The sequence below is a fragment of the Heterodontus francisci genome, chromosome 43, assembly GCF_036365525.1.
Source record: "Heterodontus francisci isolate sHetFra1 chromosome 43, sHetFra1.hap1, whole genome shotgun sequence".
In the NCBI taxonomy this organism is placed as follows: domain Eukaryota; kingdom Metazoa; phylum Chordata; class Chondrichthyes; order Heterodontiformes; family Heterodontidae; genus Heterodontus; species Heterodontus francisci.
In genome coordinates this window covers 16,073,790-16,090,561 of record NC_090413.1, presented here as the reverse complement: position 1 = coordinate 16,090,561, position 16,772 = coordinate 16,073,790, and the positions used below count along the sequence as shown (strand labels likewise).

General features: G+C 45.8%; 1 long non-coding RNA gene across 1 annotated transcript in view; it reads left to right on the top strand.

Moving 5' to 3' along the window:
* Window positions 1–8,711, top strand: part of LOC137355825 (uncharacterized) — a 29,058-nt gene extending 20,347 nt beyond the window's left edge. Inside the window, exons 2-3 of the long non-coding RNA XR_010970969.1 lie at window positions 5,611–5,668; window positions 8,524–8,711. This is a non-coding gene — a long non-coding RNA (uncharacterized lncRNA). The remainder of the gene's footprint in view (window positions 1–5,610; window positions 5,669–8,523) is intronic.
* Window positions 8,712–16,772: the final 8,061 nt, after the last annotated feature.

The following is a 16,772-nucleotide window of genomic DNA, read 5'->3' as shown; positions in this document are numbered from 1 at the left end:
CCCAGCCCTGTCGACCCTGCAAGGTCCTCCTTACTAACATCTGGGGGCTTGTGCCAAAGTTGGGAGAGCTGTCCCGCAGACTAGTCAAGCAACAGCCTGACATAGTCATACTCACAGAATCATACCTAACAGACAATGTCCCAGACACTGCCATCACCATTCCTGGGTACATCCTGTCCCACCGGCAGGACAGACCCACCAGAGGTGGTGGCACAGCAGTATACAGTCGGGAGGGAGTTGCCCTGGGAGTCCTCAACATAGACTCCGGACCCCTTGAAGTCTCATGGCATCAGGTCAAACATGGGCAAGGTAACCTCCTACTAATTACCACCTACCGCCCTCCCTCAGCTGATGACTCAGTACTCCTCCATGTTGAACACCACTTGGAGGAAGCACTGAGGGTGGCAAGGGCACAAAATGTACTCTGGGTGGGGGACTTCAATGTCCATCACCATGAGTGGCTCGGTAGCACCACTACTGACCGAGCTGGCAGAGTCCTAAAGGACATGGCTGCTAGACTGGGTCTGCGGCAGGTGGTGGGGGAACCAACACGAGGGAAGAACATACTCGACCTCGTCCTCACCAATCTGCCTGCCGCAGATGCTTCTGTCGATGACTGTATTGGTAGGAGTGACCACCGCATAACCCTTGTGAAGACTATGTCCCGCCTTCACATTGAGGATACCGTCCAGCGTGTTGTGTGGCACTATCACTGTGCTAAATGGGATAGATTTCGAACAGATCTAGCAATGCAAAACTGGGCATCCATGAGACGCTGTGGGCCATCAGCAGCAGCAGAATTGTACTCAACCACAATCTGTAACCTCATGGCCCGGCATATCCCCCACTCTACCATTACCATCAAGCCAGGAGACGATCCCTGCTTCAATGAAGAGTGCAGGAGGGCATGCCAGGAGCAGCACCAGGCATACCTCAAAATGAGGTGTCAACCTGATGAAGCTACAACACAGGAATATCTACGTGCCAAACTGCATAAGCAGCATGCAATAGCCAGAGCTAAGCGATCCCATAACCAACAAATCAGATCTAAGTTCTGCAGTCCTGCCACATCCAGCCGTGAATGGAGGTGGACAATTAAACAACTAACTGGAGGAGGTGGCTCCACAAATATCCTCATCAATGATGGGGGAGCCCAGCGCATCAGTGCAAAAGATGAGGCTGAAGCATTTTCTACAATCTTCAGCCAGAAGTGCCGAGTTGATCCATCTCGGCCTCCTCCTGAAGTCCCCTGCATCACAGATGTCATACTTCAGCCAATTCGTTTCACTCCATGTGATATCAAGAAACAACTGAAGGCACTGGATACTGCAAAGGCTATGGGCCCTGACAATATTCTGGCAATAGTACTGAAGACCTGTGCTCCAGAACTTGCCGTGCCCCTAGCCAAGCTGTTTCAGTACAGCTACAACACTGGCATCTACCCTGCAATGTGGAAAATTGCCCAGGTACGTCCTGAACACAAAAAGCAGGACAAGTCGAACCAGGCCAACTACCGCCCCATCAGCCTACACTCAATCATCAGTAAAGTGATGGAAGGTGTCATCAACAGTGCCATCAAGTGGCACTTGCTCAGCAATAACCTGCTCAGTGACGCTCAGTTTGGTTTCCGCCAGGGCCACTCAGCTCCTGACCTCATTACAGCCTTGGTTCAAACATGGACAAAAGAGCTGAACACAAGATGAAGTGAGAGTGACTGCCCTTGACATCAAGGCAGCATTTGACTGAGTATGGTATCAAGGAGCCTTGGCAAAACTGAGGTCAATGGGAATAATGGGGAAAACCCTCCACTGTCTGAAGTCATACCTAGCACAAAGGAAGATGGTTGTGGTTGTTGTAGGTCAATCATCTCAGCTCCAGGACATCACTGCAGGAGTTCATCAGGGTAGTGTCCTAGGCCCGACCATCTTCAGCTGCTTCATCAATGACCTTCCTTCAATCATAAGGTCAGAAGTGGGGATGTTCGCTGATTGCACAATGTTCACCATTCCTGACTCCTCAGATACTGAAGCAGTCTGTGCAGAAATGCAGCAAGACTTGGACAATATTCAGGCTTGGGCTGAGAAGTGGCAAGTGACATTCATGCCACACAAGTGCCAGGCAATGACCATCTCCAACAAGAGAGAATCTAACCATGTCCCCTTGACATTCCACGGCATTACCATCGCTGAATCCCCCACTATCAACATCCTAGGGGTTACCATTGACCAGAACCTGAACTGGAGTAGCCATATTAAATACTGTGGCAACAAGAGCAGGTCAGAGGCTAGGAATCCTGTGGCGGGTAACTCACCTCCTGACTCCCCAAAGCCTGTCCACCATCTACAAGGCACAAGCCAGGAGTGTGATGGAATACTCTCCACTTGCTTGGATGGGTGCAGCTCCAACAACACTCAAGAAGCTCGACACCATCCAGGACAAAGCAACCCTCTTGATTGGCACCCCCTCTACAAACGTTCACTCGCTCCACCACCGACGCACAGTGGCAGCAATGTGTACCATCTACAAGATGCACTGCAGCAACGCACCAAGGCTCCTTAGACAGCACCTTCCAAACCCGCGACCTCTACCAACTAGAAGGACAAGGGCAGCAGATGCTCGGGAACATCACCCACCTGCAAGTTCCCCTCCAAGTCACACCATCCTGATTTGGAACTAGATTGCCGTTCCTTCACTGTCGCTGGGTCAAAATCCTGGAACTCCCTTCCTAACAGCACTGTGGGTGTACCTACAACAAATGGATTGCAGCGGTTCAAGAAGGCAGCTCACCACCACCTTCTCGAGGGCAATTAGGGATGGGCAATAAATGCTGGCCTGGCCAGCAACGCCCACATCCCATGAATGAATTTTTAAAAATCCATCCGTCCACCTTTTTTGTTTTCCATTCCCAGGACATTTGTGACAAATGAAGGCCAGATGCTCAAAAAGTGGATAAAATACTTTTAATGCACCCCATTAATTTTCTCCCCAGCTTGCTTGCAGCAGAATCCAGGGCATTCACATTTACTTCCTGGATTGTTCAGGCCGATCCTAGAGGATTGGCAATCATATTGTCCCCTCCAAGGTGAATACTGTGAGTGCAGGGCATGGGCCTGGTATGAAAGTGGAATAGCTAGCTGCACCCTTCCAATGGTGTGCCCTGATCAGGATCAGACAATTTCATGCCCATATCCTAACTCACTCCTGTAGTATAATATAATATAGTGGATATTGGGTTGTTACTGGGCAGATTATGTAAATAGACTGTGCATCATCACGGGAAGTGATGTAATTTAATCTGTACCGAACCTCGTGGGAAATGGTAGAGCAAACCTTAGATGCAAGACATGTTCAATAAACTCCCATTGTTTTAACCATCAGACTCTTAAACTTTAAGGCATAGTACAAAATATTTATCAGAATATTATAGCACCAAGTTCAGTTTACCCATCCACCCCTTGTGCTCGCTAATTTATATTGGCTCCTGGTCCAGCAGCTCCCCCTCATGTTCAAATCTCTCCGTGGCCTCACCCCTTCCTATCTCTGTAACCTTCTGAAACCCTACACCCTTCCGAGATATCCGTGTTCCTCCAATTCTGTCCTCTTGTGCATGTTCATCATTCCATCGTTGGTGGCCATGCCTTCAGCTGTCTGGGTGTTAAGCTGTGGAATTCCATTCCTAAACTTCTCTGCATCTCTCACTGTCACTCCCTCCCTCTCCCTCTCTCCTCGTTTAAGACTCTTTAGAAAACCTAACTCTTTGACCAAGCTTTTGGTCACTGACCTAATCTCACCTCCTGTGGGCTCGGTGTCAACATTTGATAATGCTCCTTTGAAGTACCTTGGGATGTTTTTACTACATGAAAGGTGCAACATAAATGCAAGGCATTCTTGTTTCATTGCAGCTGAATTTCCTTGGAGTTCTCCACCCCGCTTACGTAACTTCCGCACAAACTCCAGTGACGCGTATAAACCAGCAGGTCCTGCAAAATGGGAGATGCGCAAATTAATTCCACCATCCCCCCACCCCCCCCCCCCCCCCCCCTCGGCTTCAAAGCACGCTGGCTGTTTCTAAGCTAAGGATTTGAGGAGCATATTCTTGACACAAGATGTTCACCAGCCCTGAACCAGCAATTTACATGTCCCAGGACTTTATCAATGGGTGGAAACTATCTTAAGGTGACAATGGTGTCGTATGAATAGAATTTGTAAAGTGAAGAGATTTCTTGTATTTTTTTTTATTGGTTTTACAGCATGAAGTTAAAATTAGATCCAGGTATTAGGAAATCCTAGAGTAAGGATTAGAATATGACTACAGATTTGGATTTATCAAGCACTGGATTGCCAGGCAATCCAGCACCATTGTACAAGTTACTGCCAGCACAGGATGACCTCCAACTCATTGGTCTGATAGACATGAACCCAGGTCCAAGCAGAGTTTTTTCATAAATTATTACCGTACTAAGTCACATTCAGCTTCTTTCAATGGTGTTCCAGCCCATCTGCCCTTTCTACCATGTACTATCTTATGGGGCATTCAGCCCATACAACCTGTGCTGTCATTGTCTCAATCACAGCAGCTCTCTCCCTGTTCATTGGTCTGTCCCTTCCCCAAATCCCTTAATCTTACTACCCAAGTAAGTGTCTTAAATAATTCAATTGATTTTCTTCCTACGGTCTTCCTGGGGCAATGTAACGGAAATTGGTGTTTGCCTGAATTCTCAAATAGTGTCACCTTTTTCTGGAATGGAAAAACATTCAATTGAGTTTCTAAAAAACTCCTTTCAGAGGCATCTAATTCCATCAGATGCGACGTGTTTAACGTTTTTTAACTTGCTGTGCTCTCCCTCCCTTTCCCCTTTACCAATCCTTTTTCCTTCTGCTTTTCCTCTTTCCTTTCACCCTCTCTTTCCCCCACTTTCTACCTTTTGCCACTCCCCCCTCCATCCTTCTATCAATGCTTCTCCCCTCTGCATTTCCCCCTTTCCCATCTCCTGCTTTTGCTCTTTTCCTCCTTGTCTTTTCCATTCCCCTTCTTCCCTCTCACTCTTTCTTGCTCAAACTCCATCCCCCTCTCCTTCTTGATACCCTTTCCTCTCCTCTTACTTTCCCTTTCCTCTCTCTCAGCCTCTCCTCTTCCCCATCTCCCCTTTCTTAACCCCTCCCCAGGCTCCTTGACCACCCCCCTCCCCCACATGCCCCTTCCCCTTGTCCATATCACTCCTTCCTTGTCCCCTTACCCTTGCTCTCTCTCCTCTCCCCCGCCCCCAGCTATGTGCCCTTTTCCCATCTCCCGTCTTCCCCTCCTTTCACTCCAGAATGTGTTACCTTGTATTTACTTTTGATTTCAATAGAAACTAAATGTGGGCAGGCAGTAGAATGGGAGGCTGATCAGATGGTGTTGGCTGGGTTCAATTAAAATTGCTCTCATTAGTTCAGTTTCTCCTGCACTGTCTATGGTGCTCTTCATAACTGCAAATTAATAAGGCTGGGTATAATTGAGAATATCAGCCAATTTGCTAGAATTACAGAGTTCATTGAAAAACATTCTATGCCGTGTCAGACAGGTCATACATTCAATATTCCTGAATGTCTGTTTGTTTTAATCATCAGAGATGCAGTTGCTTGCTGTCATCCAATCATGGATCGAAGAACAGACCCCAGTCCGAAGGTAGTAGCAGTTGGATAGTGAAGCTGTCAGTGTGACTCGATTGGTAGCACACCTGCCTCTGGACAGGATTTTGTGTTTCGGGTTTGGACTCCAACACGGGGGTCAAATACAGGTCCCGACACCGCACTGTGTTGGGAACAGTCACCCAACAGTGATTTTGGTTGGATATTGGCCAGAGGTCAGCCTCGCCGTCCAATTAAGAACAGTGGGCGGGCTTTCAAAATTGGAGGGTTAATAGCAGGCCCTCCAGCATGGAAGGAACTGTGGCCTGCCATTGCAGGTAAAAGGGGGAGGGCACCTCCATCTTGAGGTAACTCTTCAGCAACTTAAAAAAAAAAAATTTGGAATAGAAAATGGCCACAGCTGCCAGGTCACCAGTAGGGGGGGTTCCTGAAATGCATCCAGGACTGCTGCCCCCTCCCAAACCCGCCACCAAGAGGCCACCTCCAGCCAGATCCACGCTCCTGATGCCGCTGGGGGCCCGCAGGCCGACTGCGAAATTCAAGTCAGCCTCGGATAATTGGCCTTTAAATTACCTCAGCTAGTTATCCACCACTTGCGGGTAAGCAGCTGTCCTGCCCCCAATCTGGCCTCCTGGAAAACGGCTTGGAGGCAGGATGGGGCTGGCAAATTGGCACGCCGACTGGCGGCATGAAATTACTTGGCCGCCCGCCTCCGTTCCCTCCTGCGTATTGGGTCAGGAGGTTGACTTTAAATCCCACTCCGAGGCTTCAACACCAAATCCAGGCCGACGTTCCAGTGCGGTACTGAGGGAGTACTGCACTGCCAGAGGTGCCGTCTTTTGGACGAGATATTAAACCGTCTGCCCTCTCAGGTGGATGTAAAAGATCTAATGGCCACTGTTTCAAAGAACAGGGGAGTTCTCCCAAAATGTCCTGACCAACATTTATCGCTCAACCAAAATCACTTAAAGATGATCTGTCCATTGTCGCATTATGGTTTGTGGGATCTTGGACTTGATTTGACTTGTAGATTGCACTTTACCAATGGGTTTGTTCTCCTTAGAAATAAGGAGATTGAGGGGAGATTTAATAGAAGTGTACAGGATTATGACAGGCTTAGATACGTTAGACAAGGAAAAACTCTTCCCATTAACAAATGGTACAAGGACTCGGGACACAGATTGAAAGTTTTGGGCAAAAGATGCAGGGGGAATATGAGGAAGCACTTTTTTACACAGCGGGTGGCAATGACCTGTAACTCCCTGCCCACAAGGGTGGTGGAAGTGAAGGCTATTAATGCCTTCAAGAGGAATGTTGGATGAACACTTTAGAGAAATATACTCGCAGGGCTATGGGGATTGAGCCGTGGAGTGGGACTGACTGTGCAGCTCCATGGAGAGCTGGCATGGACTTGATGGGCCCAATGGCCTCCTTCAGTGACATACATGAGTCTATAAAATTGGCTGTCAAGAGCTCTGAGGATGTGAAAGGTGCAAGATAAATGCAAATCTTCCATTTTGAGTGACAACTCTTTCTAAGACATTTCGAGCTCTGGTCAGGGTCATTGGCTGGACTGCTTGATGGCAGACAACCTCTGGTCACGGGCCATATTACCGAATTATTTTTATAGTTGCAGCAGCAGTGAGTGAGTGACTCTCAAAGCCAACCGCAAGAGAGCTGACTGCATTTTAAAAACGGAGTGCTAGATTATCACGGAGAAGGCAGGCAAGCTTCAAAGAAAGAAGAAAAAGACTTACATTTATATATCCCTTTTATGACCACTAGCCATCTCCAAGTGCTTTACAGCCAATGAAGTACTGTTTGAAGCACAGTCACTGTTGCGATGACAGAAACGTGGCAGCTGTTTTGCACACAATAAGCTCCCACAAACAGCAATGTGGTGATGACTAGATTGTAGCTATGGCGGGTCAGCCTCTGTTTAAGCAAATGGTGGCACCTTAATTATTTTTTTGGCAAAGTGAGAAACAGCTTGCATTTATATGAGGTCTTTCATGTCTTCGGGACAACTTAAAATGTGTTACTGCCAATTAGTCACTTCAGAAGTGTAATCGCTGTTTTACAGCCAAGCGGGGCAGCCAATTTTCATACAGCAAGATCCCACTGAAGACATTGGGATCAACAACCAACATCAGGGAATGAGCTCCCATCCCCACCCTCAGCACCACAGCTCCCTTCTCCTAATTCCCTCAACAAACAAGTAGAAGTGAGGAGCTTTACTCCGAATTATTAATAATGGGAATTGGTGTGCTCTTGTGATCAATTCTACTGGGTTTAAATGTGAAACCTCTCGGTGTTTTTGAACATTTTACAATGTGCTAATCCAAAGATTTTATTTATGTGAAGGCAGTATTGTGGAACCAAATCCTCCAGCAGTCAGATTGAATAGGAATGCAAAATAAGCAAAACTGATTAGTGCTGGTGTGCTTCCCTGCTTTCGTATTTTCTTTCTGTGAAACAATTCAAGCGTTCTAGATTACTGTTGGATTGCCAATGGCACTTGCAATCAGGGCAAAGCAAACCTCCTCAGGGGGTATTGGCGATATAGTTGGTGTAGATTTGGGGATCAGCAGTGACTTGGTTTGTAATGCTCCATCTGGTGGGGCAAGTGTACAGCTGCAGACGTGGCTGTGCCACAGAAAAGTGCTTCCCAAATAAGTGCTTGACGCACACAGGAAAATTAATACATCACTAATCGACATCTTGTGGCGTTACACACAGAGGAAAACCCAAGTGTCGTCTTCGGATGAAGCACAGTTGGGATTACAATTGGCCCAGGATATGTGTGTAATTTATAAAGTCAATAGAACGATATGCATTTCTGATCATCGGTCAGCGAGCTGAAATATTAACTGTTTCTCTCTCTCTCTACAGATGCTGCCTAAGCCTGCTGTATGTTTCCAGCATTTTCTGTTTTGTTTTAACTTTGGAAAGATAAGCAGGTAGTGTTAGATGACAATAGGTGGGAGGTGGCTCATGTGGAGCAGCAACAACAGCATGGTCTGAATGGCCTCAGTACTGTACATTTTATTAAACGTTCTTTTTACATTGTCATTATAAGCTCCTGTGTCCACATTTATAATGGGAACTGCCTATGTAAACTTGTCACATTTTAATTACACGATCTGTCCAGTAGTGGCATTGTATCACCTCCATTGGAAGGGGCACGTAAATAAAGGAACTTAAAGTGGAAAATGTTGATATGTCGACATGAAGATTAAGATTTTTCTATATCATATAGATCAAAGGAGTTGGCAACATTAATTCCTTCAATTTGTTCACTTGTGAAAGAATCAAAACCCAATGCACGCACACGACCAAGTTGGAAACATCAAGGAAAGTCAAGTGCAAGTTTTTCATCCTAAAGTATGGAACAAGTGCAGCAGTAAAACACTTTGAGGTAGACTGTCTAAATTGGAATTGCTTCTGAAGATAAAAGGGATTCAGAAGACAATTGGATGTATTTTCAGAAATAAAGGGGACTGAGGGATATGATGCTATGCTGGATAGGTGGGGTTGATTTATTTTTAAATAGGAGGGATCCTACAGAGAATAGGATCGTTCAACAATCCCATTAGTTTTAAAGCCTTAGCCAAGACCTCGCTATGGAAATTAGCTTCAAACATTATCCCAGCCCACTTCCTATAAGCACTGTATTCCATTCTCCCAGTTCCTCTGTTTCTTTTGCAACTGTTCTGATAATGACACCTTCCATACCACTTCTCCCCAGATGTCTTCCTTTTTCTTCAGTTGAGGATTCCCTTCCACTGTAGTTGACAGGGAACGACTGTCGATCATTTCCTGCATATCTGCTTTCACCCCATATCTATCTTCCATGATGGCGTTGCCCTTGTCCTGACCTTCCACCCCACCAGCCATCACCTTCAATGCATCACCCTCCACCATTTCTGCCTCCTCCAGTGTGATGCCACCACCAAACACATCTTCCTTCTCCTCCCCTTTCAGCATTCGGAAGGGATCCTTCCCTTTGCAACCCCTGGTCTGCCCTTCCATCAGCACCTACTCCCCTTTGCTTGCAAGTGCAGAAAATGCAACACCTGCCCTTTTTACCACCTCCCTTCCCACTGTCCTGGGTCCAAACACTCCTTTCATTTACTTGTACTTCTTTCAAGTTACTATACTGCATTCGCCGCTCACAATGCAGTCTCCTGTACATTGGGGAGACCAAACACGGATTGGGTGATCGCTTTGTAGAACACATCCGTTCTGTTCACAAGGGTGACCCGGAGCTTCCAATGCCTGACATTCGAATTCTCTGCCCCACACTCATTCCGATCTCAGCCTCTGACACTCTTCCAATGAAGCTCAATGTCATCTCAAGGAACAGCACCTCATCTTTAGACTGGGCACTTTCCAACCTTCTGGACTCCATATTGAGTTCAACAATTTCAGATCATAACCTATCCCCTTGTGTTTTCGAACAGCAGCCGTTGCTAATGATTCTGTTATTTCCATTTAAGCCTCCTCTCGACCCATCTTTTGTTCCTTTTACTTGTCCCATTACCTCCACCTTTTGCATGACACCATCGTCCCTTTTGTCATTTAATCTCTCCAGTCTTCCACCCTATCGCAGAGCTTCCCTTTAGTTCTTTCCTCCCCTCTCATGCTTTCCCTGTCTCTGTGCTTGCTTAAAACTTGTTACTTCTCTCAATATTTTCCAGCCCTCACAGAAGATCATCGAACTGAAATGTTAACTCTTTCACTCTACACAGCTGTTGTCTGACCTGAGTATTTCCAGCATTTGCTGTTTCTATGCCAAATTCACTGTTTGCTAATTCAAAGTGTGATATTAAATTGATTTTTTTTTTGCTGCAAACCAGCTCGCAAACTATCATTTGCATTCCTGATTATTACAAAGTGTGAGGAGATCTCTCTCTCTCACTTTGCATTGATCAGCTGTTATTGTGCAAAAAAGCTTTCAGGGATTAAGAAGTCCCTCAGCAATTACTAAGAGACAAAGCTTAGTGGCTACCACAGACTTGTGTCAGGTCATTACAGAGAGATGTATCTTATTCCTTCTAACAAATGTGTCTTTAATTGAGAGAAATTGCTGTTTCTGCCCAACGCTCCCTGGAGGACGTTTAAGATCGGCTTCAGGCCTTGGAAAAGCCCGTTAAGAAGCTGCTAACTCTGGGACAAAGAGCTTTATTAAGTTAACACACAACCATATGCATGAAGTAATGACCCTCGGTTGGTTGAAACGACATGGAGACAGATTTTGCGGTCGAGCGAGTGTCCACTCAACTTGCCGCAGGTAATTAGCTCGATGTTGGGATGTGCTTTCATTTTTAAAGGGCAACTTTAGCTTGAGACTCAGCAACATGACTCCAGTGCTCGTCCAAGCTTTGGCAGCCTCTGGCCAATCAGCCACCAAGTCCAGCCCAGGAGAGCTTTGGAGCAAAGTTGTGAGGCTTCATAATCGCACATTTCATTTCCCTGACGACCAACTCCAGCTTTAAGAAATGAAGCCTTCAGAAATGCAACAGGCGGACGAGGAGGAGATGGGGCTCGTGTTGTGATTGCTCTTCATCCTCGTGGCATCTCCCACCTTGGTTGATCACTGTCCAAGCCCAATCACAGAGTGGACACTGGATGAGACATCGAAGGGATTCCTGCATCTGTTATATCACAGCTCAACATCGCTGAGCAAAGGAACAAACTAGAAAACAATGCAACTTCCTGTCGCCTCCCCTTTTAAATGTTATTTAATCTTTGTTGTGGAGGTAAACGGAATTAAAGCAGTTTTTTATTACATTTTAATTACTATTTGATTAGGTTTAAGGTCAGACACTGGGAAATCGAACACTTGTTTCAAACATCCAATGGTAACATTAATATACAGAGTAAACCTCCCTCTGCAAGTGTCACCATCAAACACTCCCAGGGCAGGTACAGCATGGGGTTAGATAGAGTAAAGCTCCCTCTGCACTGACTCATCACTTGCCCTAGATTCTGGCTCTAAAACTGGTCCTTACTGGCAAAAGTGCTATTTATAATGTGTAACTTTTTCTAATGTTAGTGCTTTCATTAGCTCTAACACCTCGAATTAAGGATCAATACTAATAAGGCAACAAGCTTTGAACTAGTGGTATTTGGATAAGTTGGCCCATTGATGCTCAAATGTGGTTTCACAACATTAAGGAGCATCTGCGACATCAGGAAAATGTCATACAGACATAGCTGGCCTGTGCGCAAGGACTGAGCATTTTGGACCATCTGTGGCCAGATTAAAATTGTACTCTTACTACTCAGCACACTTGTCACCAACCTCTTGCATTTCTTTAAAATTCATTCTTGGGTGTCGCCAGCAAGACCAGCATTTGAGTCCATCTCTAGTTGAGATGATAGTGGGCCTCCTTGAACCGCTGCTGTCCATGTGGTGAACACCCACAGCGCTGTCAGGGAGGGAGTTCCAGGATTTTGACCTCGCGACATTGCAGAAATGAGGGTACATGTCCAGATTGGGATGGTGTGTTACTCTGAGAGGAAACTGTTGCCAGTAGAGCTCCATTTTGGAAGCGGGGAGTGAAAGCCTCAATTGACACGTTGTTCTGTGCCCCTGAAGGCAGCCCATTGTACAGGGAGAAAGATTGAAATATATTAAAATACTCCCTTTAACATCTTCAAATCATCCCAAATGCTCCACAGCAATTTTTTGTGCAGTCATTAATTCTATGAACAAACATGACATCTAATTTCCGTGTCGCAAGGACATGAAAAGAACAAATGGGACAAAAAGCCCCGATTTAATCTGTTTTTGGTAGTTAGCTTGAAGGCTGAATGTTGACCAAGATTCTGGTAGAAGTCCTGGTTCTTCAAGTCCTGGGATTATTTATGTATACCTGACCTGGCAGATGGGGCCTCACCTTATCTCGGCCATCTGAGAGGCAGCATCTCCAACAATGCAGCACTCCCTCAGTACGATGCTGACACATCAGCTTAGATTAATGAAATGAAATGTCAAGCCCTGCAAGATGGGCCTTGAACTCTCTGATGCAGCAGCTGCGGTTCGATCAGCATGTCTATCCACATGTGGTATTGTCACCAGACCCACCACTTGCCCCCCCACTCCCTTCTCTCCCGCCCCCCCCCCCCCACCTTAGAAACATCATCCCGAAATGCCCCTTGAGAAGGTGGTGGTGAGCCATCTTCTTGAAGCATTGCAGTTCATGTGGTGCAGGTACGCCTTGTTAGGGAGAGTGTTCCAGGATTTTGATGCAGCAACAATGAAAATGTCCAATTCATGGTGTTGTGACCCAAGGAAGGGAACTGTTGTCAGTAGAACTCCATCAAATGCCTGACCAGTAGCACAATTGCAGGTGGTGTAGTGGGTAATGTCACTTGACTAGTAATCTAGAGCCCTAACTAATGCTTTGGGGACATTGGTTTGAATCCCACCAAAGGAGATGGTGTGAAATTTGAGTTAATAAATCTGGAATTAAAAGCTAGTCTAATGGCCATGAAACCATTATTGATGGTTGCAAAAACCCATCTGGTTCACTAATGTTATTTAGGGAAGGAAATCTGTCATCCTTAACTGGTCTGGCCTACATGTGACTCCAGACCCACAGCAATGTGGTTGACTCTTAAAATACCGTCTAAAATGGCCGAGCAAGCCACTCCGTTCAAGGGCAATTAGGGATGAGCAATAAATGCTGGCCTAGCCAGTGACAACCACATCCCACAAAACAAATGAACTGAAAAAAACAATTGTGGGATGGCTGCTGTCCATACAGAAAGCCACGTAGAATGTTCCAGCAGTATCAGCCAAAATGGAAGGCAAAGAACCACAACAGCTTGAGTAAAATCAACAATCCAAATTTCAGCAACACAGCAGGTGTGAGGAACTCAGAAGTCCTTTCTGTTTTGCTAATTGACTCTCTATTTAAAGTAAAGAGATGAGTATCACAGCTAATAGACTCCCCACCAGGAGACATTGCATCCAGCTATATAAACAAAACCAAAATAACCCTAGCCGTTACAATTATGAGCTGTTCTGAGCTACTTTAGAAGAAATAAGAAATATCTAGTGCTGTTCATCAGGGCGTTCAAATCACTTTACAGTAAATTATGTACTTTAGAGCAGATGTGCTGTTCCTAAGGTCTGAAGTCTTAATTCAGATTTGGGAGGCAATTGGACTTGACCTTAAGGAACAAGTTTGTTAAACAATACTGTCTGGAACAGACTTTGGTGTAAATGTGAGGCTGCACTGACAATTTTTGAGCTATTCTCATCAAGACCTTAATCAGCGAACATACAGAAATGGTACAGAAAATGCTATCTGGTCCATCAAGACTGCCCCACAACAGGATGTCTGGAGCATCAGGGTGAAACACTTAACTCTTCGGTAGCTGTGTACCCTCCTGAGAAGGGCAAACAAAAAGAGCAGAAACCCCGAAGCCAAAGGGAAAAAATTCTGGATTCCACACTCTCAAGCGATCAAAACCAGTGCAAGATCTCGCTTGGCCCATGTAGCTGTTAAAACACTTTCCACCTGGTGTCATCTGTGCCCCAGACAAGAAGCAGTTCAGCTCCCGCTTGAAGGGGTGCAGAGATTAAGTACACAACGCACAAGCTGGCAACGTATTTCAGAGCCTCACTCATTTCTGGGAAGTGAGGAACCGCCTAACCTTGAGGTGCATTGGATCCAGGCTGTATTTCTGTCACGTTGCAATGGATCGAAAGCAGAAAAGTGGTTAAAAGCAATGGGATGTCCTTCAAAGAGTGAAATGGCATTGAGGAATATTGTGACAATATGGGTGAGTAGGTATTTTACTCAATCATGCAATGTGGGTGTCACTGGCAAAGCCAGCATTTATAACGTCCATCCCTAATTTCCCTTGAGAAGGTGGTAGTGAGCCGCCTTCTTGAGCAGCTACAGTTTTGGGATGTACACCCACAGTGCTGAAGGTAGGCAGTTCCAGGATTTTGACCCACGACCGTTAAGGAACATCAGTACATTTCCAAGTCAAGATGTTGTGGTGACTTGGAGGGGAACTGGAAGGTGGTGGTGTCCCCATGTGCCGTTAAGAGGTAGACGTCACGGGACTGGAAGATGCTCTAGATTACGCCTTCGTGTTATTTTCAGTGCATCTTGTAGATGGTACACACTGCTGCCACTTTGCATAGGTGGTGAATGACATTCCAATCAAATAGGTTACTTTGTTCTGGATTATGTTGAGCTGCAGTCATGCAGGTAAGTGAAGAGTATTCCATCATACTCCTGACTTGTCATTGGGGAGTCAGGAGGTGAGTTACTCACAGAATTCCCAGCCTCCGACCTGCTCTTGTAGCGTAGTATTCATGTGGCTGGTCCAGTTAAGTTGCTGGTTAATGGCAGCACCCAGGATGACGACCCTGAGATGAGCTTCTGACCATATATCCAAGCCATGTCTAAGACTGCCCATTTCTACCTCCATAACATTGCCTGACACCACCCCTGTCTCAAGCATCTGTTACTGAAAATAATCATCCGTGCCTTCATTACTTCTGATTATTCCAATGCGCTCCTGGCTGGCTACCATGTTCTACCCTCTAAACTTGAGGTCATCCAAAACTCTGCTGTCCGTATCCTAACTCAAACCAAGTCCTGTTCACTCATCACCCCAGTGCTCGCTGACCTACATTCAGTGCCAGTTAAGCAACGCCCCAATTTTTAAATTCTCATGTTTGTTTTCAAATCTTTCCATGGCCTGGCCCTTTGCCTATCTCTGCAATTTCCTCCAAACCCTCAAAGGTCTCTGCACCCGACAGCTCTTAACCCTTGTGCATCCCCAATTTTAATTGTGCCACCATTGGCAGCCATGCCTTCAGTTGCTTGGGTCCTAAGCTCACTGTTTCTATCTCTTTCCTATTTTAAGATGCTCCTTAAAACCTACATCTTTGAAAAAGCTTTTGGCCATCTTCCCAAAGAGCTCCTTATGTGCTTTGGTGTCTAATTTTGTTTATCACTCCTGTGAAGTGCCTTGGGACATTTTACTACATTAAAGGCGTTATATAAAGACAGGATGCTGCTGTTGGCAGGAGATTTGGGGATGGTGATACCATTGTTGGCATCGTCCTCTGGTAAAGAAAGGACTTAACTGTTGGGCCTGTTTGCCTTTTCCTTTCGAATACGCCAATACAGAAGAGGAACTAGGCAGTCAAGATTTCTGAACAGATACTGGCCTCAGCTCATCAGTCAGGAAGAAGCTGCTTGTTCAGGCTGGCCTCTGGCCATTGAAGTTAGCAATTTGGCAGAGGGTGATCTCATCAGCAAACAGAACAAGGCAGCTTTTGATGCTTTGATAGATAACTCGGTGAATGGCCAAGAACAGAGCAGGACTATAACCCTCACACAGGCGTTACACTGAGCCAAGTGATCACAAACTCCTTTCAAACTCTGAAGCCGTGTATCCAATTGAAAAGGTGACACAATTCCGGCCTGCAACAAGCTTGAGACACCGCACCTTGTCAAATTTGGGGAATAAAATTTGAGATCTGTTGCTGTGACCTTTAGCGAGGCCTTGCTTCATATCTGGTACCATCAAGTCAAGAGGGTTGCAAGTTGCACGCTTTGCTCAGAAGTTAATTTGGTGACAGGGCAGCTAGTAGCTCTGACAGCTTTTCATTCATGGGTTTTCAGTAAGACTGTACGAGGAGAGGGTGATGTCTGAAATCAGCCAGAAGTCACTTGCAACATGTTTTTTTTTTTGTCTCTCTCTCCCTCTCTCACTGATAATTGAGGTCAGTTTTGTGCTGTGGGCCCATATCCACTCGGAAATAAACTGAGACATCATCAACTTATTCACTCCATGAACACTTGCAGGTAATAGGCAACTAAGACTTTCATTTTCATTGCTCTGAGCTACGTTAAGACTGAAGTTCCAAGCCAATAGCACTTGATTCTGTCCCTGGGTGCTTGAAATTAGAAGTATTCCATTCCACACTTTGGGAAGCTGTGGTTTCAGATCTAAGTGTAAGCACAATGATGGTTTCTCCCAGTACTGTGATAAAATGAACAAGATGGCCTGAATGGCCTCTCTTCCATACTTAATGATCTTTCGAAGTTACCTTTCCACCCTGACCCAGCAAAATGCCTCGGTTTCAAGCCGTCTATCAC